Source organism: Salminus brasiliensis, chromosome 24 (assembly GCF_030463535.1).
Source record: "Salminus brasiliensis chromosome 24, fSalBra1.hap2, whole genome shotgun sequence".
NCBI lineage: Eukaryota > Metazoa > Chordata > Actinopteri > Characiformes > Bryconidae > Salminus > Salminus brasiliensis.
Genome location: NC_132901.1, coordinates 23,270,961 through 23,295,661, shown reverse-complemented (window position 1 = coordinate 23,295,661; position 24,701 = coordinate 23,270,961). Strand labels below are relative to the sequence as shown.

The following is a 24,701-nucleotide window of genomic DNA, read 5'->3' as shown; positions in this document are numbered from 1 at the left end:
AACAGTACTAGTGCTTATTTACAGAGGAGACCTCAAATGCTGTAGTTCCTCCATCAGATGAAAATCTGTAATACCCAAAACAGTTTACAGCAAGGAAGAACATTAACTTGGGAAGAACTGAGGTAGACCTTGGGAAGACTTGGGGTTGAGCTGCCTGCAGAACTGTGAACTAAGCTTCATTTCTTCACTCCTAAATCTCCAGCTCACTATTTTCTTCTCTGCATGACAATACAGTGTAAATCAACAGTGTATATGAGCATAATGACAGAAATGTACTTAATATATCACCAAAGAAAGTTCCAATACCAAGTAACCCCTTTTGCACACATATAATGGCAATAAGGATAAAGGCTACTTCATTACAAATTTATTTATTATGTGTTATCCTAAAAACTAAAGTGAGTTTTTATCATTAGTTTGGCATGAGGCTAAACATTTCCTCTGGATGACTACTGTAAAAAAAAGTGAGCTTAAAATAATTAAACATATGAATTGTTTTTGGTGAAAATATACGTAGATATAGATATAAAGAGTCAATTCAATAATTGATCTTTAAATCAAACAATAAACGTGTGCGTTTATTTGGACTTCAAAACTTTACATTTCAGGCAGGGCAAGTAAAAGTGTAGATTACATTTAAAACCTTGATAAAATCCCTGATTTTACTCTAAAACTCGTCGACCTTTAAGATTTAGGCCTACCTTATTGTTAGCGCCAAACATTCGCCAGAAAAATAGCTCAGAAATTCAGTTTCACGTCCCTAGCATTTCATAAATGCTTATCTTATCTATTTAAGCTGAGTTTATATCTATGTTTCATTTAAAATATTAATATTAATATATGTATGTGTGAGAAAACACGTTGCTTAATATCCTCTTGTTTCGTTACTATAGCAGATATACAAGCAAACCCCCATGTTTTGAAGGAGGCGTGAGTTTGCTTTAATTATTTAAATTATTGCTTTTATGGATATTTTCATTAAAATGTCACGTAAAAGGAAACAGACTTCGTAGAGTCTCACTGAGAAAATCATCGGTTCGAGAGATGAAGAAGATGCGGGCTCTGGATTTGAGACTGGTCTCCGATGACGGAGAGTTATTTATTAATGGGATGTGTAATGTTTTCTATTCTTAATAAAGAAACATTGTTTTCCACAGAGTCTGTTTATTGCAACTCCAGTACTAACAGGCTGCTGTGTGGGTGAGCTACATTATTACTCTCTTTTTACTTTAAGGGTTTCTAGAAGTAGCTGAACATATGTTATTCACTACTGCCATCTAGTGGACTAACAACAATTACTCAATATAACGACAGGATGGACCCTGCACAGGACGACCCCCGACAGACGCGAGTGTGTTTTCTATAAAGTTCTGGAGTTCCTAAATTTCCTCATTAGTTTAGCTATTGACCAGTATAAGGGGTTTCGTTTGTGCTTCGTGGTTTAGCTGGTCTACAAGCTTGACTAATCTGTCTTAGCTAGTCGACCATCATGACCATCAAATCCTCATAATCATGCTGGTTTACAAGCCTGACAACCTTGTAAGTTGAAGTTGGTCAAGCTGACAGACCAGCTATGGACTATGAAGCGTTAAGCTGGTCAACCAGTGTAACCATCTGGATGAGCAGATTTTTAACCGCCTAAGGACCAGCGTAGACCATCTGAAACCAGGTCTGGTCTTTTTTATGTGAACATTAGGGAAAATATGTTAGCAACATTAAACACTACATTCTATTAAAGACACAAGGTAGTTACAGTATTACACTACATGGACAAAAGTTTTGGGACACCTGGTCATTCATTGTTTCTTCCGAAGGCTTACTAGTTTTTGAAGCATTGCTATGAAGATTTGATTTCATTCAGTAACAAGAAATGTTAATGAGGTTAGGATATTGAATGATCACCACCCCACCTCATCCCCAACTTATCTCAAAAGTGCTGGATGGAGCCCCGACCGTTATTGCAGAGAACACAGTTCTACTGCTTTACAGCTTAATGGCATTAGGCATGGAGCCAATAGGTTCACATGTTTATCTGCTCCAGAGAATCCTATTCTATTGGCAATACGTCTTAGAGTGGCTAGACAACCTGTGTGTGCATTTGTACATCTGTGTCAGCAATGGGTGCAACCTAAAGTAGCTGAATGCATACATTAGAAGGGGTGGCCACAAACATTTGGACATATAGTGTATTTTAACCAATTTTAACTCTTTTTGTAAAAATATGGTTCAAACTGTGATCCGACTGTGGTTTCAGCTAAAGCATTGATAAACGTAGGCTTATGTAGCTTCCTAAAGTAGATGTGCTGATCTAGGGACCAGTTTCCTCTACAGTTTACAACAGCATTACTAAAAATAACAGATCCTTGATCAGTACGTCTTAAAAACCTTCATGTATGTTAGCCACCTTTGATTTTCTTTGTTTACACAGGCAGTCCAATGAAGTAGGGGTTCCAACAGGACTGTCTCAGGAAGGAGCCACCAGTGGTTCTGATAAGTAAGTGGTTAGTTTATGCTTATGTGTCATATTTATTCCGTACTCTGACTCGCATCTCCCCAGTTATGTAACTATGCATCGTGGCCACACAGACAACAATGTCATGTCCGGAATAGTAACGCTATTAAACTTCCGCCTGCTTCCTGACATTTCACAGAGCGCGTCACAGTTTTCATCCTCTCTCAAAAATCTTGATTGGGCTTCAGTACAATCAACAATGATGGCAGTTATCACGTCTGGAAGTCTTTCCAAGTTGGATCTGCTAGGAATCCATTCTGTAAAATGTTTTGCAAAGCAGAGAAGGAGCAGATCGTTTTTTTATGCTAACAGCACATCTTCTAGAGGAGGAATGTCTAACTTCTCCCAACTCCTAACTTTTCCTCCTCTATAGAAACATTAACAGTTTAAATGAATGCTGAAGGAATTAACGTTGATTGAGTTTTGCATGCTAGTATTTTTAATCACAGATATGAGTAAATCTGTCCCACCGTTCAGCCCTGCGTCTTCGATTCAGATGACCTCTCGTTTTATTGGTTGCCTTATTAAAAATGACACATGATAAGAGTTTTAAAGTTTTCACATGAACATTTTTAAACTGCATGAAGTTGAAACTCTGGTCAGTGTGTTTGGTTGAATTTTTGGTGTATTTAGGAAAGGGCATGAGTCTCAGGCATTGATTACAGCAAAACCTAAAGTTGTTTAATGCCAGTAATTAAGCATTATTGAACGGGGAAATGTGAGAATGGTCTGTAGGTCCACCTTTTAGCATCATATTTACGTTGTGCCTTCCACTTTTACATTCAGTTACAATATGGGCTGTGTGTACACTGATGTGAGATAAATGGTCAGGCAAGCACAGAAAAGTCTTGCCTCGGTTTAATGGCAGTCTGGCTCGCCACTCCTCTGGCACCTTCTCTCTTTCTCGCTGCAAAAATGTTAGTAAAAGTAAAGCCCAGCTATACTGATCCAACTCCAAAGTAATCCACTCAGTGTAAACTTGCGCAGGCTATGCTGTAGACTAGATGCAGAAGCATAATTATACCGTTTTGACTTTCTGGAGAAGTGCGTACTCTAGTCTCTTGTCTTTATACTGTAAAACAATTATCTAAAATACAAATATTTCATCAACAGAGAAAGTCAGCCATGTAAGAGATGGAGGAATGTTGATGAAGATGATGCCGAACCCTTCCAAATTTGCTCCAAGCCAGAAACTGGGATCTCTTCTTGATTTCCACAGAGACCATTTCCAACCTGTGCAGTAATACCAACAAGTATGCAGGTGTGAAGAAAGAAGGAATGCAGGTATGCAGGTGGGAAAGAATGGGAACCTGTGAAAGTTGAGGAGTTTAGAAAATTCTGCAGGATTATTGTGTTTCTGGGCATCTATCCCAGATTACTGGTGTGTGGACAGTGTGTGACAGACACCCATTGTGAGGAGGGTCATGGCCAGAGAAAGATTTCAAGCCATCAGTTGGAGCTTACATATCAGTGACCCAGAATCAGACCAAAAAACGATGTGATTTTACAGTTCGCTCGATAGCAATCCAAAGAAAACCGCCATGGACTATATTATTTGAGTAGTTTCAGCCCAGTTTACACTTTAATTTGAACTGTAATTGTTCAAAAGTGGACTTGGGAGTTAGGAAGAACTCTCTTCCGCAGGCTCCTGTTTGATGCACAGATGTGTAGTGAGTTTATTTTTGAAGTGTTATTACTACTGAACAGTATACAGTTATTTATATTGGGCTTAGCCTGTTACTTGAACCCCTGTCTCCCACATAGTAAGGTAGCTTGGTAGGAAGTGGTGTTATCTGTTGTGCCACACCAACCACGCAATGTAGTGTTTGTCTCCACTCATTCCTTAATGCTTAAAGTCACAACAAACTGCACTTGCATAAGTCTTCTCGCCAGGTGATGCCAAACTAATGCAATCAGTTTCCACTGAGATTTAAACTCTGCTTGCTGAATTCAGAGTCCAGGGTGCTAACCATGTAACCATGTAACCATCTGTGAACGTAGTGTCACAGACAGTTGCAGATGTTTTAATTCTGAACTTACTTCTATTATACATCTACAATAGTATGATGTAAAAGTATTGATGTAAATAAATGAAGTTGATAGTGCCTGGATATTATTATTGGCTTGTTTAAATATACATTAACAACATATTAGTTTGCTCAGGAGTGCCAGAAGTAAATGTACCCATGGACTGATGAATCGCTCGATTCAGAGAACAGCGTGCTGATCATTACACCATGGAACCACATGTGAGCCTGTGGTCACAAACTAGATGCTTTGAGTGCTATTTTACTTTTATTTTATATCTAAAATATAGTAACTGTTTTAGATGTAAAAATGATTTGACGCTGCCTGGATTTCACCTTGAAGCCATTACGTATTTCAACCTTAGAATGTCAAACTGTCTCCTCCTGCTATTGTAGGCCAATGATGTTGATGACGTTACTCAAGGGCTTCCAAGCAGTACACCTGTCTGACCTGTCTGTCTGACTACATCTGCATCTTTTTTATTTATTTAAAGCTGTTAAATTTACCTCATCTGCAGTTACAAATACGTCCCATCCGCAGGTGACGCAAAATAAACATTGGGATTTCAATTGGAAACATGCAATGTTTCAAATTACATACCTCCTGATACTGTAGGATTGTGGTGTTATTGGTCAGTCTCAAACGATAGGATCTGGAGTAATCTCCACCACAATATTCTCCACTCCACTTAAAGAAGTTCTGTCAGCAGGTGGCGCCAAAGAAATGCGTCCAGGTTCCACCGAGATTTGAACTCGGATGACTGGATTCAGAGTCCAGAGTGCTAACCATTACACCATGGAACCAACTTGCATGCTGGTCACATATATTATCCCCAGAGTTTCACTTACTAATATTTAGATGCAAAAACCAATGCCTATTGTGCCTGATTATTCCATTGGAATTTCAACTAGAAACATCCAATGTTTCAAATAGCATACCTCCTGATACCTATAGGTTGAGGGTGTTAAAGGTCAGTCTCAAGCAATATGGTCGGGAGTAATCTTCACCAGAATATTCTCCACTCCACTTGCAGAGGTCCTGTTAGCAGGTGGGGCAAAAGAAATGCATTTAGGTTCCACCGAGAGTTGAACTCGGATCGCTGGATTCAGAGTCCAGAGTGCTAACCATTACGCCATGGAACCTCAAGTGCCTGTAAGGATATTGTTTTAGGCAAGACAGCTTCTTACTCACGTAGTGTTTCATTTTTTAATGAAAAACTAAGACCTGTTGTGCCTGATATGTGACGGTCAATCAGTGTGACGTGACTATTCTCAATTTGAGGCCATTCTTAACTTTCCTGCATTGTTTTCTCTTGACAGTCGCATTTTTAGTATGGCTGTTCAGCTTTTCAGGGATTGGATTTGGAAAAAGCACTTGTTATATTAGTTGTGTTGAGTTATTTAAATTGGTCTTTTTTTTTTGTTTGTTTTGCAAAGAGCCAAAAAGTTCGCAAAAGAGGCTGAATAATTTAGCGTAATATAGTGAATATTATTTCTTTGTTTATTGTTTCGTACAAATATACTGATTATGTCATTGGTATCTTTATGTTAAATAAATGTTCCGTTGTTTGTCAACTGAGCGTCGGGCTCGCGTTAGTTTTCTACAGCGTGATCTCTTCCTCTCGCGCACTCTTTCCCACTCCATCCACTCTCTCGCTTACTTGCTCTTTCACTCGCACGTTCTCCTTCCCTTGCTCTCCCGCTCGCGTGCACGCTGTGATTCATGGAGCAGCTCAATCGTGAGTGCGGCCAGAAACCCTCAAAGTTTGTTTCTACAGATCCTCTTCTGACTGTGTCGGGAGAAACGTCGACACATAGATGCGTGAGTGTTTTGGCAACAAAAGTGCAGTTTCGTCCATGTTGATCTCTCTTCCTTAACATCTATTTCCAGGGATCCGGTTTGTATGCGATTCAAAAACAGAATATTCGTTTACCTTCTCTGCATTTATGCAGTCATGATACATATTGTTCCAAAATAGAAATCTCTGTCTTTGTTTACACACTATGAAAGGGAATGAACAGCTTCGAGCAGCAGCTGAAGGAGCTTTCAACAGAGGATACACGAGTGTATCCATTACATCGCAAAGTTTGATTTAATTATTATTTTACTTGATTAAAAATACGTCCCGTCCGCGACAAAAAAATATTTACAGGTTCCACCGAGATTTGAACTCGGATCACTGGATTCAAAGTCCAGAGTGCTAACCATTACACCATGGAACCAACTTGCATGCTGGTCACATATATTATACCCAGAGTTTCACTTACTAATGTTTAGATGCAAAAACCGATGCTTATTGTGCCTGATTATTCCATTGGAATTTCAATTAGAAACATTCAATGTTTCAAATAGCATACCTCCTTATACCTATAGGTTGAGGGTGTTAAAGGTCAGTCTCTAGCAATATGGTCGGAAGTAATCTTCACCAGAATATTCTCCACTCCACTTGCAGAGGTCCTGTTAGCAGGTGGGGCCAAAGAAATGCATCTAGGTTCCAACGCGATTTGAACTCGGATCGCTGGATTCAGAGTCCAGAGTGCTAACCATTACACCATGGAACCTCACTTGCCTGTGAGGATATTGTTTTAGGCAAGACAGCTTCTTACTCACGTAGTGTTTCATTTTTTAATGAAAAACTAAGACATGTTGTGCCTGATATGTGACGGTCAAACTGTGTGACGTGACTATTCTCAATTTGAGGCCATTCTTAACTTTCCTGCATTGTTTTCTCTTGACAGTCGCATTTTTAGTATGGCTGTTCAACTTTTCAGGGATTGGATTTGGAGAAAGCACTTGTTATATTAGTTGTGTTGAGTTATTTAAATTGGTCTGTTTTTTTTGTTTGTTTTGCAAAGAGCCAACAAGTTCGCAAAAGAGGCTGAATAATTTAGCGTAATATAGTGAATATTATTTCTTTGTTTATTGTTTCGTACAAATATACTGATTATGTCATTGGTATCTTTATGTTAAATAAAAATTCCGTTGTTTGTCAACTGAGCGTCGGGCTCGCGTTAGTTTTCTACAGCGTGATCTCTTCCTCTCGCGCACTCTTTCCCACTCCATCCAATCTCTCGCTTGCTTGCTCTTTCACTCGCACGTTCTCCTTCCCTTGCTCTCCCGCTCGCGTGCACGCTGTGATTCATGGAGCAGCTCAATCGTGAGTGCGGCCAGAAACCCTCAAAGTTTGTTTCTACAGATCCTCTTCTGACTGTGTCGGGAGAAACGTCGACACAAAGATGCTTGAATGTTTTGGCAACAAAAGTGCAGTTTCGTCCATGTTGATCCCTCTTCCTTAACATCTATTTCCAGGGATCCGGTTTGTATGCGATTCAAAAACAGTATATTCGTTTACCTTCTCTGCATTTTTGCAGTCATGATACATATTGTTCCAAAACACAAATCTCTGTCTTTGTTTACACACTATGAAAGGGAATGAACAGCTTCGAGCAGCAGCTGAAGGAGCTTTCAGCAGAGGATACACGAGTGTATCCATTACATCGCAAAGTTTGATTTGATTATTATTTAACTTTACTAGAAATACGTCCCGTCTGCCGGTGGCGACAAATAAATATTTACAGGTTCCACCGAGATTTGAACTCGGATCACTGGATTCAAAGTCCAGAGTGCTAACCATTACACCATGGAACCAACTTGCATGCTCATCACATATATTATACCCAGAGTTTCACTTACTAATGTTTAGATGCAAAAACCGATGCTTATTGTGCCTGATTATTCCATTGGAATTTCAATTAGAAACATCCAATGTTTCAAATAGCATACCTCCTTATACCTATAGGTTGAGGGTGTTAAAGGTCAGTCTCTAGCAATATGGTCGGGAGTAATCTTCACCAGAATATTCTCCACTCCACTTGCAGAGGTCCTGTTAGCAGGTGGGGCCAAAGAAATGCATCTAGGTTCCAACGAGATTTGAAGACGGATCGCTGGATTCAGAGTCCAGAGGGCTAACCATTACACCATGGAACCTTACTTCCCTGTAAATATATTGTTTTAGGCATGACAGCTTCTTACTCACGTAGTGTTTAATTTTTTAATGAAAAACTAAGACCTGTTGTGCCTGATATGTGACGGTCAATCAGTGTGACGTGACAATTCTCAATTTGAGGCCATTCTTATGTTTCCTGCATTGTTTTCTCTTGACAGTCGCATTTTTAGTATGGCTGTTCAGCTTTTCAGGGATTGGATTTGGAGAAAGCACTTGTTATATTAGTTGTGTTGAGTTATTTAAATTGGTCTGTTTTTTTTTTTTTGGTTTTGTTTTGGGATCCGGTTTGTATGCGATTCAAAAACAGTATATTCGTTTACCTTCTCTGCATTTTTGCAGTCATGATACATATTGTTCCAAAATAGAAATCTCTGTCTTTGTTTACACACTATGAAAGGGAATGAACAGCTTCGAGCAACAGCTGAAGGAGCTTTCAGCAGAGGATACACGAGTGGCGACAAATAAATATTTACAGGTTCCACCGAGATTTGAACTCGAATCACTGGATTCAATGTCCAGAGTGCTAACCATTACACCATGGAACCAACTTGCATGCTGGTCACATATATTATACACAGAGTTTCACTTACTAATTTTTAGATGCAAAAACCGATGCTTATTGTGCCTGATTATTCCATTGGAATTTCAATTAGAAACATCCAATGTTTTAAATAGCATACCTCCTTATACCTATAGGTTGAGGGTGTTAAAGGTAAGTCTCAAGCAATATGGTCGGGAGTAATCTTCACCAGAATATTCTCCACTTCACTTGCAGAGGTCCTGTTAGCTGGTGGGGCCAAAGAAATGCATCTAAGTTCCACCGAGATTTGAACTCGGATCGCTGGATTCAGAGTCCAGAGTGCTAACCATTACACCATGGAACCACGCATGCTGCACTGCACGGAAAATCAATGTAACGTGACTATTCTCAGTATACCAGTAAAGGAGAATTTGCAACACTTTCCATTTATTTCTTACTACTTAAATTTAAAAAAACAAATCCAATTAGGTTCCACCGAGATTTGAACTCGGATCGCTGGATTCAGAGTCCAGAGTGCTAACCATTACACCATGGAACCTCACTTGCCTGTAAAGATATTGTTTTAGGCATGACAGCTTCTTTCTCACGTAGTGTTTTATTTTTTAATGAAAAACTAAGACCTGTTGTGCCTGATATGTGACGGTCAATCAGTGTGACGTGACAATTCTCAATTTGAGGCCATTCTTATTTTTCCTGCATTGTTTTTTCTTGACAGTCGCATTTTTAGTATGGTTGTTCAGCTTTTCAGGGATTGGATTTGGAGAAAGCACTTGTTATATTAGTTGTGTTGAGTTATTTAAATTGGTCTGTTTTTTTTTGTTTTGCAAAGAGCCAACAAGTTCGCAAAAGAGGCTGAATAATTTAGCGTAATATAGTGAATATTATTTCTTTGTTTATTGTTTTGTACAAATATACTGATTATGTCATTGGTATCTTTATGTTAAATAAAAATTCCGTTGTTTGCCAACTGAGCGTCGGGTTCGCTTTAGTTTTCTACAGCGTGATCTCTTCCTCTCGCGCACTCTTTCCCACTCCATCCACTCTCTCGCTTACTTGCTCTTTCACTCGCACGTTCTCCTTCCCTTGCTCTCCCGCTCGCGTGCACGCTGTGATTCATGGAGCAGCTCAATCGTGAGTGCGGCCAGAAACCCTCAAAGTTTGTTTCTACAGATCCTCTTCTGACTGTGTCGGGAGAAACGTCGACACATAGATGCGTGAAAGTTTTGGCAACAAAAGTGCAGTTTCGTCCATGTTGATCTCTCTTCCTTAACATCTATTTCCAGGGATCCGGTTTGTATGCGATTCAAAAACAGAATATTCGTTTACCTTCTCTGCATTTATGCAGTCATGATACATATTGTTCCAAAATAGAAATCTCTGTCTTTGTTTACACACTATGAAAGGGAATGAACAGCTTCGAGCAGCAGCTGAAGGAGCTTTCAACAGAGTATACACGAGTGTATCCATTACATCGCAAAGTTTGATTTAATTATTATTTTACTTGATTAAAAATACGTCCCGTCCGCGACAAATAAATATTTACCGGTTCCACCGAGATTTGAACTCGGATCACTGGATTCAAAGTCCAGAGTGCTAACCATTACACCATGGAACCAACTTGCATGCTGGTCACATATATTATACCCAGAGTTTCACTTACTAATGTTTAGATGCAAAAACCGATGCTTATTGTGCCTGATTATTCCATTGGAATTTCAATTAGAAACATCCAATGTTTCAAATAGCATACCTCCTTATACCTATAGGTTGAGGGTGTTAAAGGTCAGTCTCTAGCAATATGGTCGGGAGTAATCTTCACCAGAATATTCTCCACTCCACTTGCAGAGGTCCTGTTAGCAGGTGGGGCCAAAGAAATGCATCTAGGTTCCAACGAGATTTGAACTCCGATCGCTGGATTCAGAGTCCAGAGTGCTAACCATTACACCATGGAACCTCACTTCCCTGTAAATATATTGTTTTAGGCATGACAGCTTCTTACTCACGTAGTGTTTAATTTTTTAATGAAAAACTAAGACCTGTTGTGCCTGATATGTGACGGTCAATCAGTGTGACGTGACAATTCTCAATTTGAGGCCATTCTTATGTTTCCTGCATTGTTTTCTCTTGACAGTCGCATTTTTAGTATGGCTGTTCAGCTTTTCAGGGATTGGATTTGGAGAAAGCACTTGTTATATTAGTTGTGTTGAGTTATTTAAATTGGTCTGTTTTTTTTTTTGGTTTTTTTTGTTTTTTTTTGTTTTGTTTTGGGATCCGGTTTGTATGCAATTCAAAAACAGTATATTCGTTTACCTTCTCTGCATTTTTGCAGTCATGATACATATTGTTCCAAAGTAGAAATCTCTGTCTTTGTTTACACACTATGAAAGGGAATGAACAGCTTCGAGCAGCAGCTGAAGGAGCTTTCAGCAGAGGATACACGAGTGGCGACACATAAATATTTACAGGTTCCACCGAGATTTGAACTCGAATCACTGGATTCTATGTCCAGAGTGCTAACCATTACACCATGGAACCAACTTGCATGCTGGTCACATATATTATACCCAGAGTTTCACTTACTAATGTTTAGATGCAAAAACCGATGCCTATTGTGCCTGATTATTCCATTGGAATTTCAATTAGAAACATCCAATGTTTCAAATAGCATACCTCCTTATACCTATAGGTTGAGGGTGTTAAAGGTAAGTCTCAAGCAATATGGTCGGGAGTAATCTTCACCAGAATATTCTCCACTTCACTTGCAGAGGTCCTGTTAGCAGGTGGGGCAAAAGAAATGCATTTAGGTTCCACCGAGATTTGAATTCGGATCGCTGGATTCAGAGTCCAGAGTGCTAACCATTACACCATGGAACCTCACTTGCCTGTAAAGATATTGTTTTAGGCATGACAGCTTCTTACTCACGTGGTGTTTAATTTTTTAATGAAAAACTAAGACCTGTTGTGCCTGATATGTGACGGTCAATCAGTGTGACGTGACTATTCTCAATTTGAGGCCATTCTTATTTTTCCTGCATTGTTTTCTCTTGACAGTCGCATTTTTAGTATGGCTGTTCAGCTTTTCAGGGATTGGATTTGGAAAAAGCACTTGTTATATTAGTTGTGTTGAGTTATTTAAATTGGTCTGTTTTTTTTTTTGTTTTGCAAAGAGCCAACAAGTTCGCAAATGAGGCTGAATAATTTAGCGTAATATAGTGAATATTATTTCTTTGTTTATTGTTTTTTACAAATATACTGATTATGTTATTGGTATCTTTATGTTAAATAAAAATTCCGTTGTTTGTCAACTGAGCGTCGGGCTCGCGTTAGTTTTCTACAGCGTGATCTCTTCCTCTCGCGCACTCTTTCCCACTCCATCCACTCTCTCGCTTGCTTGCTCTTTCACTCGCACGTTCTCCTTCCCTTCCTCTCCCGTTCGCGTACACGCTGTGGTTCATGGAGCAGCTCAATCGTGAGTGCGGCCAGAAACCCTCAAAGTTTGTTTCTACAGATCCTCTTCTGACTGTGTCGGGAGAAACGTCGACACATAGATGCGTGAGTGTTTTGGCAACAAAAGTGCAGTGTCGTCCATGTTGATCCCTCTTCCTTAACATCTATTTCCAGGGATCCGGTTTGTATGCGATTCAAAAACAGTATATTCGTTTACCTTCTCTGCATTTTTGCAGTCATGATACATATTGTTCCAAAATACAAATCTCTGTCTTTGTTTACACACTATGAAAGGGAATGAACAGCTTCGAGCAGCAGCTGAAGGAGCTTTCAGCAGAGGATACACGAGTGTATCCATTACATCGCAAAGTTTGATTTGATTATTATTTAACTTTACTAGAAATACGTCCCGTCTGCCGGTGGCGACAAATAAATATTTACAGGTTCCACCGAGATTTGAACTCGGATCACTGGATTCAAAGTCCAGAGTGCTAACCATTACACCATGGAACCAACTTGCATGCTCATCACATATATTATACCCAGAGTTTCACTTACTAATGTTTAGATGCAAAAACCGATGCTTATTGTGCCTGATTATTCCATTGGAATTTCAATTAGAAACATCCAATGTTTCAAATAGCATACCTCCTTATACCTATAGGTTGAGGGTGTTAAAGGTCAGTCTCTAGCAATATGGTCGGGAGTAATCTTCACCAGAATATTCTCCACTCCACTTGCAGAGGTCCTGTTAGCAGGTGGGGCCAAAGAAATGCATCTAGGTTCCAACGAGATTTGAAGTCGGATCGCTGGATTCAGAGTCCAGAGGGCTAACCATTACACCATGGAACCTTACTTCCCTGTAAATATATTGTTTTAGGCATGACAGCTTCTTACTCACGTAGTGTTTAATTTTTTAATGAAAAACTAAGACCTATTGTGCCTGATATGTGACGGTCAATCAGTGTGACGTGACAATTCTCAATTTGAGGCCATTCTTATGTTTCCTGCATTGTTTTCTCTTGACAGTCGCATTTTTAGTATGGCTGTTCAGCTTTTCAGGGATTGGATTTGGAGAAAGCACTTGTTATATTAGTTGTGTTGAGTTATTTAAATTGGTCTGTTTTTTTTTTTTGGTTTTGTTTTGGGATCCGGTTTGTATGCGATTCAAAAACAGTATATTCGTTTACCTTCTCTGCATTTTTGCAGTCATGATACATATTGTTCCAAAATAGAAATCTCTGTCTTTGTTTACACACTATGAAAGGGAATGAACAGCTTCGAGCAACAGCTGAAGGAGCTTTCAGCAGAGGATACACGAGTGGCGACAAATAAATATTTACAGGTTCCACCGAGATTTGAACTCGAATCACTGGATTCAATGTCCAGAGTGCTAACCATTACACCATGGAACCAACTTGCATGCTGGTCACATATATTATACACAGAGTTTCACTTACTAATGTTTAGATGCAAAAACCGATGCTTATTGTGCCTGATTATTCCATTGGAATTTCAATTAGAAACATCCAATGTTTTAAATAGCATACCTCCTTATACCTATAGGTTGAGGGTGTTAAAGGTAAGTCTCAAGCAATATGGTCGGAAGTAATCTTCACCAGAATATTCTCCACTTCACTTGCAGAGGTCCTGTTAGCTGGTGGGGCCAAAGAAATGCATCTAGGTTCCACCGAGATTTGAACTCGGATCGCTGGATTCAGAGTCCAGAGGGCTAACCATTACACCATGGAACCACGCATGCTGCACTGCACGGAAAATCAATGTAACGTGACTATTCTCAGTATACCAGTAAAGGAGAATTTGCAACACTTTCCATTTATTTCTTACTACTTAAATTTAAACAAACAAATCCAATTAGGTTCCACGGAGATTTGAACTCGGATCGCTGGATTCAGAGTCCAGAGTGCTAACCATTACACCATGGAACCTCACTTGCCTGTAAAGATATTGTTTTAGGCATGACAGCTTCTTTCTCACGTAGTGTTTTATTTTTTAATGAAAAACTAAGACCTGTTGTGCCTGATATGTGACGGTCAATCAGTGTGACGTGACAATTCTCAATTTGAGGCCATTCTTATTTTTCCTGCATTGTTTTCTCTTGACAGTCGCATTTTTAGTATGGTTGTTCAGCTTTTCAGGGATTGGATTTGGAGAAAGCACTTGTTATATTAGTTGTGTTGAGTTATTTAAATTGGTCTGTTTTTTTTTGTTTTGCAAAGAGCCAACAAGTTCGCAAAAGAGGCTGAATAATTTAGCGTAATATAGTGAATATTATTTCTTTGTTTATTGTTTTGTACAAATATACTGATTATGTCATTGGTATCTTTATGTTAAATAAAAATTCCGTTGTTTGCCAACTGAGCGTCGGGTTCGCGTTAGTTTTCTACAGCGTGATCTCTTCCTCTCGCGCACTCTTTCCCACTCCATCCACTCTCTCGCTTACTTGCTCTTTCACTCGCACGTTCTCCTTCCCTTGCTCTCCCGCTCGCGTGCACGCTGTGATTCATGGAGCAGCTCAATCGTGAGTGCGGCCAGAAACCCTCAAAGTTTGTTTCTACAGATCCTCTTCTGACTGTGTCGGGAGAAACGTCGACACATAGATGCGTGAAAGTTTTGGCAACAAAAGTGCAGTTTCGTCCATGTTGATCTCTCTTCCTTAACATCTATTTCCAGGGATCCGGTTTGTATGCGATTCAAAAACAGAATATTCGTTTACCTTCTCTGCATTTATGCAGTCATGATACATATTGTTCCAAAATAGAAATCTCTGTCTTTGTTTACACACTATGAAAGGGAATGAACAGCTTCGAGCAGCAGCTGAAGGAGCTTTCAACAGAGGATACACGAGTGTATCCATTACATCGCAAAGTTTGATTTAATTATTATTTTACTTGATTAAAAATACGTCCCGTCCGCGACAAATAAATATTTACCGGTTCCACCGAGATTTGAACTCGGATCACTGGACTCAAAGTCCAGAGTGCTAACCATTACACCATGGAACCAACTTGCATGCTGGTCACATATATTATACCCAGAGTTTCACTTACTAATGTTTAGATGCAAAAACCGATGCTTATTGTGCCTGATTATTCCATTGGAATTTCAATTAGAAACATCCAATGTTTCAAATAGCATACCTCCTTATAACTATAGGTTGAGGGTGTTAAAGGTCAGTCTCTAGCAATATGGTCGGGAGTAATCTTCACCAGAATATTCTCCACTCCACTTGCAGAGGTCCTGTTAGCAGGTGGGGCCAAAGAAATGCATCTAGGTTCCAACGAGATTTGAACTCGGATCGCTGGATTCAGAGTCCAGAGTGCTAACCATTACACCATGGAACCTCACTTCCCTGTAAATATATTGTTTTAGGCATGACAGCTTCTTACTCACGTAGTGTTTAATTTTTTAATGAAAAACTAAGACCTGTTGTGCCTGATATGTGACGGTCAATCAGTGTGACGTGACAATTCTCAATTTGAGGCCATTCTTATGTTTCCTGCATTGTTTTCTCTTGACAGTCGCATTTTTAGTATGGCTGTTCAGCTTTTCAGTGATTGGATTTGGAGAAAGCACTTGTTATATTAGTTGTGTTGAGTTATTTAAATTGGTCTGTTTTTTTTTTGTTTTTTTTTGTTTTTTTTTGTTTTGTTTTGGGATCCGGTTTGTATGCAATTCAAAAACAGTATATTCGTTTACCTTCTCTGCATTTTTGCAGTCATGATACATATTGTTCCAAAGTAGAAATCTCTGTCTTTGTTTACACACTATGAAAGGGAATGAACAGCTTCGAGCAGCAGCTGAAGGAGCTTTCAGCAGAGGATACACGAGTGGCGACAAATAAATATTTACAGGTTCCACCGAGATTTGAACTCGAATCACTGGATTCTATGTCCAGAGTGCTAACCATTACACCATGGAACCAACTTGCATGCTGGTCACATATATTATCCCCAGAGTTTCACTTACTAATGTTTAGATGCAAAAACCGATGCCTATTGTGCCTGATTATTCCATTGGAATTTCAATTAGAAACATCCAATGTTTCAAATAGCATACCTCCTTATACCTATAGGTTGAGGGTGTTAAAGGTAAGTCTCAATCAATATGGTCGGGAGTAATCTTCACCAGAATATTCTCCACTTCACTTGCAGAGGTCCTGTTAGCAGGTGGGGCAAAAGAAATGCATTTAGGTTCCACCGAGATTTGAATTCGGATCGCTGGATTCAGAGTCCAGAGTGCTAACCATTACACCATGGAACCTCTCTTGCCTGTAAAGATATTGTTTTAGGCATGACAGCTTCTTACTCACGTGGTGTTTAATTTTTTAATGAAAAACTAAGACCTGTTGTGCCTGATATGTGACGGTCAATCAGTGTGACGTGACTATTCTCAATTTGAGGCCATTCTTATTTTTCCTGCATTGTTTTCTCTTGACAGTCGCATTTTTAGTATGGCTGTTCAGCTTTTCAGGGATTGGATTTGGAAAAAGCACTTGTTATATTAGTTGTGTTGAGTTATTTAAATTGGTCTGTTTTTTTTTTTGTTTTGCAAAGAGCCAACAAGTTCGCAAATGAGGCTGAATAATTTAGCGTAATATAGTGAATATTATTTCTTTGTTTATTGTTTTTTACAAATATACTGATTATGTTATTGGTATCTTTATGTTAAATAAAAATTCCGTTGTTTGTCAACTGAGCGTCGGGCTCGCGTTAGTTTTCTACAGCGTGATCTCTTCCTCTCGCGCACTCTTTCCCACTCCATCCACTCTCTCGCTTGCTTGCTCTTTCACTCGCACGTTCTCCTTCCCTTCCTCTCCCGTTCGCGTACACGCTGTGGTTCATGGAGCAGCTCAATCGTGAGTGCGGCCAGAAACCCTCAAAGTTTGTTTCTACAGATCCTCTTCTGACTGTGTCGGGAGAAACGTCGACACATAGATGCGTGAGTGTTTTGGCAACAAAAGTGCAGTGTCGTCCATGTTGATCCCTCTTCCTTAACATCTATTTCCAGGGATCCGGTTTGTATGCGATTCAAAAACAGTATATTCGTTTACCTTCTCTGCATTTATGCAGTCATGATACATATTGTTCCAAAATACAAATCTCTGTCTTTGTTTACACACTATGAAAGGGAATGAACAGCTTCGAGCAGCAGCTGAAGGAGCTTTCAGCAGAGGATACACGAGTGTATCCATTACATCGCAAAGTTTGATTTAATTATTATTTTAATTGATTAAAAATACGTCCCGTCCGCGGCTGGCGACAAATAAATATTTACAGGTTCCACCGAGATTTGAACTCGGATCACTGGATTCAAAGTCCAGAGTGCTAACCATTACACCATGGAACCAACTTGCATGCTGGTCACATGTATTATCCCCAGAGTTTCACTTACTAATGTTTAAATGCAAAAACCGAGGCCTATTGTGCCTGATTATTCCACTGGAATTTCAATTAGAAACATCCAATGTTTCAAATAGCATACCTCCAGATACCTATAGGTTGAGGGTGTTAAAGGTTAAAGGTAAATATTCTCCACTCCACTTGCAGAGGTCCTGTTAGCAGGTGGGGCCAAAGAAATGAATCTAGGTTCCACCGAGATTTGAACTCGGATCGCTGGATTCAGAGTCCAGAGTGCTAACCACTACACCATGGAACCTCACATGCCTGTCAGGATATTGTTTCAGGCAAGACAGCTTCTTACTCACGTAGTGTTTCATTTTTTTATGAAAAACTAAGACCTGTTGTGCCTGATATGTGACGGTCAATCAGTGTGACGTGACTATTCTCAATTTGAGGCCATTCTTAACTTTCCTGTATTGTTTTGTCTTGGCAGTCGCATTTTTAGTATGGCTGTTCAGCTTTTCAGGGATTGCATTTGGAGAAAGCACTTGTTATATTAGTTGTGTTGAGTTATTTAAATTGGTCTGTTTTTTTTTTTTTTTTTTTTTGCAAAGAGCCAACAAGTTCGCAAAAAAGGCTGAATAATTTAGCGTAATATAGTGAATATTATTTCTTTGTTTATTGTTTCGTACAAATATACTGATTATGTCATTGGTATCTTTATGTTAAATAAATGTTCCGTTGTTTGTCAACTGAGCGTCGGGCTCGCGTTAGTTTTCTACAGCGTGATCTCTTCCTCTCGCGCAATCTTTCCCACTCCATCCACTCTCTCGCTTGCTTGCTCTTTCACTCGCACGTTCTCCTTCCCTTCCGCCTCCCGTTCGCGTGCACGCTGTGGTTCATGGAGCAGCTCAATCGTGAGTGCGCCCAGAAACCCTCAAAGTTTGTTTCTACAGATCCTCTTCTGACTGTGTCGGGAGAAACGTCGACACAAAGATGCTTGAGTGTTTTGGCAACAAAAGTGCAGTTTCGTCCATGTTGATCCCTCTTCCTTAACATCTACTTCCAGGGATCCGGTTTGTATGCGATTCAAAAACAGTATATTCGTTTACCTTCTCTGCATTTTTGCACTCATGATACATATTGTTCCAAAATACAAATCTCTATCTTTGTTTACACACTATGAAAGTCAATGAACAGCTTCGAGCAGCAGCTGAAGGAGCTTTCAGCAGAGGATACACGAGTGTATCCATTACATCGCAAAGTTTGATTTAATTATTATTTTACTTTACTACAAATACGTCCCGTCCGCGGGTGGCGACAAATAAATATTTACATGTTCCACCGAGATTTGAATTCGAATCACTGGATTCAAAGTCCAGAGTGCTAACCATTACACCATGGAACCAACTTGCATGCTGGTCACATGTATTATCCCCAGAGTTTCACTTACTAATGTTTAGATGCAAAAACCGATGCTTATTTTGCCTGATTATTCCATTGGAATTTCAATTAGAAACATCCAATGTTTCAAATAGCATACCTCCTTATACCTATAGGTTGAGGGTGTTAAAGGTCAGTCTCTAGCAATATGGTCGGAAGTAATCTTCACCAGAATATTCTCCACTCCACTTGCAGAGGTCCTGTTAGCAGGTGGGGCCAAAGAAATGCATCTAGGTTCCAACGCGATTTGAACTCAAATCGCTGGAATCAGAGTCCAGAGTGCTAACCATTACACCATGGAACCTCACTTGCCTGTAAAGATATTGTTTTAGGCATGACAGCTTCTTACTCACGTGGTGTTTAATTTTTTAATGAAAAACTAAGACCTGTTGTGCCTGATATGTGACGGTCAATCAGTGTGACGTGACTATTCTCAATTTGAGGCCATTCTTATTTTTCCTGCATTGTTTTCTCTTGACAGTCGCATTTTTAGTATGGCTGTTCAGCTTTTCAGGGATTGGATTTGGAGAAAGCACTTGTTATATTAGTTGTGTTGAGTTATTTAAATTGGTCTGTTTTTTTTTTTTGTTTTGCAAAGAGCCAACAAGTTCGCAAATGAGGCTGAATAATTTAGCGTAATATAGTGAATATTATTTCTTTGTTTATTGTTTTTTACAAATATACTGATTATGTTATTGGTATCTTTATGTTAAATAAAAATTCCGTTGTTTGTCAACTGAGCGTCGGGCTCGCTTTAGTTTTCTACAGCGTGATCTCTTCCTCTCGCGCACTCTTTCCCACTCCATCCACTCTCTCGCTTGCTTGCTCTTTCACTCGCACGTTCTCCTTCCCTTCCTCTCCCGTTCGCGTACACGCTGTGGTTCATGGAGCAGCTCAATCGTGAGTGCGGCCAGAAACCCTCAAAGTTTGTTTCTACAGATCCTCTTCTGACTGTGTCGGGAGAAACGTCGACACATAGATGCGTGAGTGTTTTGGCAACAAAAGTGCAGTGTCGTCCATGTTGATCCCTCTTCCTTAACATCTATTTCCAGGGATCCGGTTTGTATGCGATTCAAAAACAGTATATTCGTTTACCTTCTCTGCATTTTTGCAGTCATGATACATATTGTTCCAAAATACAAATCTCTGTCTTTGTTTACACACTATGAAAGGCAATGAACAGCTTCGAGCAGCAGCTGAAGGAGCTTTCAGCAGAGGATACACGAGTGTATCCATTACATCGCAAAGTTTGATTTAATTATTATTTTAATTGATTAAAAATACGTCCCGTCCGCGGCTGGCGACAAATAAATATTTACAGGTTCCACCGAGATTTGAACTCGGATCACTGGATTCAAAGTCCAGAGTGCTAACCATTACACCATGGAACCAACTTGCATGCTGGTCACATGTATTATCCCCAGAGTTTCACTTACTAATGTTTAGATGCAAAAACCGAGGCCTATTGTGCCTGATTATTCCACTGGAATTTCAATTAGAAACATCCAATGTTTCAAATAGCATACCTCCAGATACCTATAGGTTGAGGGTGTTAAAGGTTAAAGGTAAATATTCTCCACTCCACTTGCAGAGGTCCTGTTAGCAGGTGGGGCCAAAGAAATGAATCAATGTTCCACCGAGATTTGAACTCGGATCGCTGGATTCAGAGTCCAGAGTGCTAACCACTACACCATGGAACCTCACATGCCTGTAAGGATATTGTTTCAGGCAAGACAGCTTCTTACTCACGTAGTGTTTCATTTCTTTATGAAAAACTAAGACCTGTTGTGCCTGATATGTGACGGTCAATCAGTGTGACGTGACTATTCTCAATTTGAGGCCATTCTTAACTTTCCTGCATTGTTTTCTCTTGACAGTCGCATTTTTAGTATGGCTGTTCAGCTTTTCAGGGATTGCATTTGGAGAAAGCACTTGTTATATTAGTTGTGTTGAGTTATTTAAATTGGTCTGTTTTTTTTTTTTTTTTTTTTGCAAAGAGCCAACAAGTTCGCAAAAAAGGCTGAATAATTTAGCGTAATATAGTGAATATTATTTCTTTGTTTATTGTTTTTTACAAATATACTGATTATGTTATTGGTATCTTTATGTTAAATAAAAATTCCGTTGTTTGTCAACTGAGCGTCGGGCTCGCGTTAGTTTTCTACAGCGTGATCTCTTCCTCTCGCGCACTCTTTCCCACTCCATCCACTCTCTCGCTTGCTTGCTCTTTCACTCGCACGTTCTCCTTCCCTTCCTCTCCCGTTCGCGTACACGCTGTGGTTCATGGAGCAGCTCAATCGTGAGTGCGGCCAGAAACCCTCAAAGTTTGTTTCTACAGATCCTCTTCTGACTGTGTCGGGAGAAACGTCGACACATAGATGCGTGAGTGTTTTGGCAACAAAAGTGCAGTGTCGTCCATGTTGATCCCTCTTCCTTAACATCTATTTCCAGGGATCCGGTTTGTATGCGATTCAAAAACAGTATATTCGTTTACCTTCTCTGCATTTTTGCAGTCATGATACATATTGTTCCAAAATACAAATCTCTGTCTTTGTTTACACACTATGAAAGGGAATGAACAGCTTCGAGCAGCAGCTGAAGGAGCTTTCAGCAGAGGATACACGAGTGTATCCATTACATCGCAAAGTTTGATTTAATTATTATTTTAATTGATTAAAAATACGTCCCGTCCGCGGCTGGCGACAAATAAATATTTACAGGTTCCACCGAGATTTGAACTCGGATCACTGGATTCAAAGTCCAGAGTGCTAAACATTACACCATGGAACCAACTTGCATGCTGGTCACATGTATTATCCCCAGAGTTTCACTTACTAATGTTTAAATGCAAAAACCGAGGCCTATTGTGCCTGATTATTCCACTGGAATTTCAATTAGAAACATCCAATGTTTCAAATAGCATACCTCCAGATACCTATAGGTTGAGGGTGTTAAAGGTTAAAGGTAAATATTCTCCACTCCACTTGCAGAGGTCCTGTTAGCAGGTGGGGCCAAAGAAATGAATCTAGGTTCCACCGAGATTTGAACTCGGATCGCTGGATTCAGAGTCCAGAGTGCTAACCACTACACCATGGAACCTCACATGCCTGTCAGGATATTGTTTCAGGCAAGACAGCTTCTTACTCACGTAGTGTTTCATTTTTTTATGAAAAACTAAGACCTGTTGTGCCTGATATGTGACGGTCAATCAGTGTGACGTGACTATTCTCAATTTGAGGCCATTCTTAACTTTCCTGTATTGTTTTGTCTTGACAGTCGCATTTTTAGTATGGCTGTTCAGCTTTTCAGGGATTGCATTTGGAGAAAGCACTTGTTATATTAGTTGTGTTGAGTTATTTAAATTGGTCTGTTTTTTTTTTTTTTTTTTTTTTGCAAAGAGCCAACAAGTTCGCAAAAAAGGCTGAATAATTTAGCGTAATATAGTGAATATTATTTCTTTGTTTATTGTTTCGTACAAATATACTGATTATGTCATTGGTATCTTTATGTTAAATAAATGTTCCGTTGTTTGTCAACTGAGCGTCGGGCTCGCGTTAGTTTTCTACAGCGTGATCTCTTCCTCTCGCGCAATCTTTCCCACTCCATCCACTCTCTCGCTTGCTTGCTCTTTCACTCGCACGTTCTCCTTCCCTTCCGCCTCCCGTTCGCGTGCACGCTGTGGTTCATGGTGCAGCTCAATCGTGAGTGCGCCCAGAAACCCTCAAAGTTTGTTTCTACAGATCCTCTTCTGACTGTGTCGGGAGAAACGTCGACACAAAGATGCTTGAGTGTTTTGGCAACAAAAGTGCAGTTTCGTCCATGTTGATCCCTCTTCCTTAACATCTACTTCCAGGGATCCGGTTTGTATGCGATTCAAAAACAGTATATTCGTTTACCTTCTCTGCATTTTTGCACTCATAATACATATTGTTCCAAAATACAAATCTCTATCTTTGTTTACACACTATGAAAGTCAATGAACAGCTTCGAGCAGCAGCTGAAGGAGCTTTCAGCAGAGGATACACGAGTGTATCCATTACATCGCAAAGTTTGATTTAATTATTATTTTACTTTACTACAAATACGTCCCGTCCGCGGGTGGCGACAAATAAATATTTACATGTTCCACCGAGATTTGAATTCGAATCACTGGATTCAAAGTCCAGAGTGCTAACCATTACACCATGGAACCAACTTGCATGCTGGTCACATGTATTATCCCCAGAGTTTCACTTACTAATGTTTAGATGCAAAAACCGATGCTTATTTTGCCTGATTATTCCATTGGAATTTCAATTAGCAACATCCAATGTTTCAAATAGCATACCTCCTTATACCTATAGGTTGAGGGTGTTAAAGGTCAGTCTCTAGCAATATGGTCGGAAGTAATCTTCACCAGAATATTCTCCACTCCACTTGCAGAGGTCCTGTTAGCAGGTGGGGCCAAAGAAATGCATCTAGGTTCCAACGCGATTTGAACTCAAATCGCTGGAATCAGAGTCCAGAGTGCTAACCATTACACCATGGAACCTCACTTGCCTGTAAAGATATTGTTTTAGGCATGACAGCTTCTTACTCACGTGGTGTTTAATTTTTTAATGAAAAACTAAGACCTGTTGTGCCTGATATGTGACGGTCAATCAGTGTGACGTGACTATTCTCAATTTGAGGCCATTCTTATTTTTCCTGCATTGTTTTCTCTTGACAGTCGCATTTTTAGTATGGCTGTTCAGCTTTTCAGGGATTGGATTTGGAAAAAGCACTTGTTATATTAGTTGTGTTGAGTTATTTAAATTGGTCTGTTTTTTTTTTTGTTTTGCAAAGAGCCAACAAGTTCGCAAATGAGGCTGAATAATTTAGCGTAATATAGTGAATATTATTTCTTTGTTTATTGTTTTTTACAAATATACTGATTATGTTATTGGTATCTTTATGTTAAATAAAAATTCCGTTGTTTGTCAACTGAGCGTCGGGCTCGCGTTAGTTTTCTACAGCGTGATCTCTTCCTCTCGCGCACTCTTTCCCACTCCATCCACTCTCTCGCTTGCTTGCTCTTTCACTCGCACGTTCTCCTTCCCTTCCTCTCCCGTTCGCGTACACGCTGTGGTTCATGGAGCAGCTCAATCGTGAGTGCGGCCAGAAACCCTCAAAGTTTGTTTCTACAGATCCTCTTCTGACTGTGTCGGGAGAAACGTCGACACATAGATGCGTGAGTGTTTTGGCAACAAAAGTGCAGTGTCGTCCATGTTGATCCCTCTTCCTTAACATCTATTTCCAGGGATCCGGTTTGTATGCGATTCAAAAACAGTATATTCGTTTACCTTCTCTGCATTTTTGCAGTCATGATACATATTGTTCCAA

General features: G+C 39.7%; 21 non-coding genes across 21 annotated transcripts; all 21 read right to left on the bottom strand.

Annotated features, from left to right (window-relative positions):
* Positions 1 to 5,271: 5,271 nt before the first annotated feature.
* trnaq-cug (transfer RNA glutamine (anticodon CUG)) lies at positions 5,272 to 5,343 on the bottom strand. Its single transcript has one exon. It is a non-coding gene; the product is annotated as a tRNA-Gln (tRNA).
* A 267-nt stretch (positions 5,344 to 5,610) lies between these two features.
* On the bottom strand, positions 5,611 to 5,682 carry trnaq-cug (transfer RNA glutamine (anticodon CUG)). The gene has a single exon. It is a non-coding gene; the product is annotated as a tRNA-Gln (tRNA).
* Positions 5,683 to 6,690: 1,008 nt separating this feature from the next.
* On the bottom strand, positions 6,691 to 6,762 carry trnaq-uug (transfer RNA glutamine (anticodon UUG)). Its single transcript has one exon. It is a non-coding gene; the product is annotated as a tRNA-Gln (tRNA).
* Positions 6,763 to 8,116: 1,354 nt separating this feature from the next.
* On the bottom strand, positions 8,117 to 8,188 carry trnaq-uug (transfer RNA glutamine (anticodon UUG)). The gene has a single exon. It is a non-coding gene; the product is annotated as a tRNA-Gln (tRNA).
* Positions 8,189 to 9,019: 831 nt separating this feature from the next.
* trnaq-uug (transfer RNA glutamine (anticodon UUG)) lies at positions 9,020 to 9,091 on the bottom strand. Its single transcript has one exon. It is a non-coding gene; the product is annotated as a tRNA-Gln (tRNA).
* A 267-nt stretch (positions 9,092 to 9,358) lies between these two features.
* Positions 9,359 to 9,430, bottom strand: trnaq-cug (transfer RNA glutamine (anticodon CUG)). The gene has a single exon. It is a non-coding gene; the product is annotated as a tRNA-Gln (tRNA).
* Positions 9,431 to 9,553: 123 nt separating this feature from the next.
* trnaq-cug (transfer RNA glutamine (anticodon CUG)) lies at positions 9,554 to 9,625 on the bottom strand. Its single transcript has one exon. It is a non-coding gene; the product is annotated as a tRNA-Gln (tRNA).
* A 1,005-nt stretch (positions 9,626 to 10,630) lies between these two features.
* trnaq-uug (transfer RNA glutamine (anticodon UUG)) lies at positions 10,631 to 10,702 on the bottom strand. The gene has a single exon. It is a non-coding gene; the product is annotated as a tRNA-Gln (tRNA).
* A 1,187-nt stretch (positions 10,703 to 11,889) lies between these two features.
* On the bottom strand, positions 11,890 to 11,961 carry trnaq-cug (transfer RNA glutamine (anticodon CUG)). Its single transcript has one exon. It is a non-coding gene; the product is annotated as a tRNA-Gln (tRNA).
* A 1,014-nt stretch (positions 11,962 to 12,975) lies between these two features.
* trnaq-uug (transfer RNA glutamine (anticodon UUG)) lies at positions 12,976 to 13,047 on the bottom strand. The gene has a single exon. It is a non-coding gene; the product is annotated as a tRNA-Gln (tRNA).
* Positions 13,048 to 13,877: 830 nt separating this feature from the next.
* trnaq-uug (transfer RNA glutamine (anticodon UUG)) lies at positions 13,878 to 13,949 on the bottom strand. The gene has a single exon. It is a non-coding gene; the product is annotated as a tRNA-Gln (tRNA).
* Positions 13,950 to 14,216: 267 nt separating this feature from the next.
* Positions 14,217 to 14,288, bottom strand: trnaq-cug (transfer RNA glutamine (anticodon CUG)). Its single transcript has one exon. It is a non-coding gene; the product is annotated as a tRNA-Gln (tRNA).
* Positions 14,289 to 15,488: 1,200 nt separating this feature from the next.
* trnaq-uug (transfer RNA glutamine (anticodon UUG)) lies at positions 15,489 to 15,560 on the bottom strand. The gene has a single exon. It is a non-coding gene; the product is annotated as a tRNA-Gln (tRNA).
* Positions 15,561 to 15,827: 267 nt separating this feature from the next.
* trnaq-cug (transfer RNA glutamine (anticodon CUG)) lies at positions 15,828 to 15,899 on the bottom strand. The gene has a single exon. It is a non-coding gene; the product is annotated as a tRNA-Gln (tRNA).
* Positions 15,900 to 16,746: 847 nt separating this feature from the next.
* On the bottom strand, positions 16,747 to 16,818 carry trnaq-cug (transfer RNA glutamine (anticodon CUG)). The gene has a single exon. It is a non-coding gene; the product is annotated as a tRNA-Gln (tRNA).
* A 1,014-nt stretch (positions 16,819 to 17,832) lies between these two features.
* trnaq-uug (transfer RNA glutamine (anticodon UUG)) lies at positions 17,833 to 17,904 on the bottom strand. The gene has a single exon. It is a non-coding gene; the product is annotated as a tRNA-Gln (tRNA).
* A 237-nt stretch (positions 17,905 to 18,141) lies between these two features.
* trnaq-cug (transfer RNA glutamine (anticodon CUG)) lies at positions 18,142 to 18,213 on the bottom strand. The gene has a single exon. It is a non-coding gene; the product is annotated as a tRNA-Gln (tRNA).
* Positions 18,214 to 20,659: 2,446 nt separating this feature from the next.
* Positions 20,660 to 20,731, bottom strand: trnaq-uug (transfer RNA glutamine (anticodon UUG)). Its single transcript has one exon. It is a non-coding gene; the product is annotated as a tRNA-Gln (tRNA).
* Positions 20,732 to 20,968: 237 nt separating this feature from the next.
* On the bottom strand, positions 20,969 to 21,040 carry trnaq-cug (transfer RNA glutamine (anticodon CUG)). The gene has a single exon. It is a non-coding gene; the product is annotated as a tRNA-Gln (tRNA).
* Positions 21,041 to 22,058: 1,018 nt separating this feature from the next.
* trnaq-uug (transfer RNA glutamine (anticodon UUG)) lies at positions 22,059 to 22,130 on the bottom strand. Its single transcript has one exon. It is a non-coding gene; the product is annotated as a tRNA-Gln (tRNA).
* A 237-nt stretch (positions 22,131 to 22,367) lies between these two features.
* trnaq-cug (transfer RNA glutamine (anticodon CUG)) lies at positions 22,368 to 22,439 on the bottom strand. Its single transcript has one exon. It is a non-coding gene; the product is annotated as a tRNA-Gln (tRNA).
* Between the last annotated feature and the right edge of the window lie 2,262 nt (positions 22,440 to 24,701).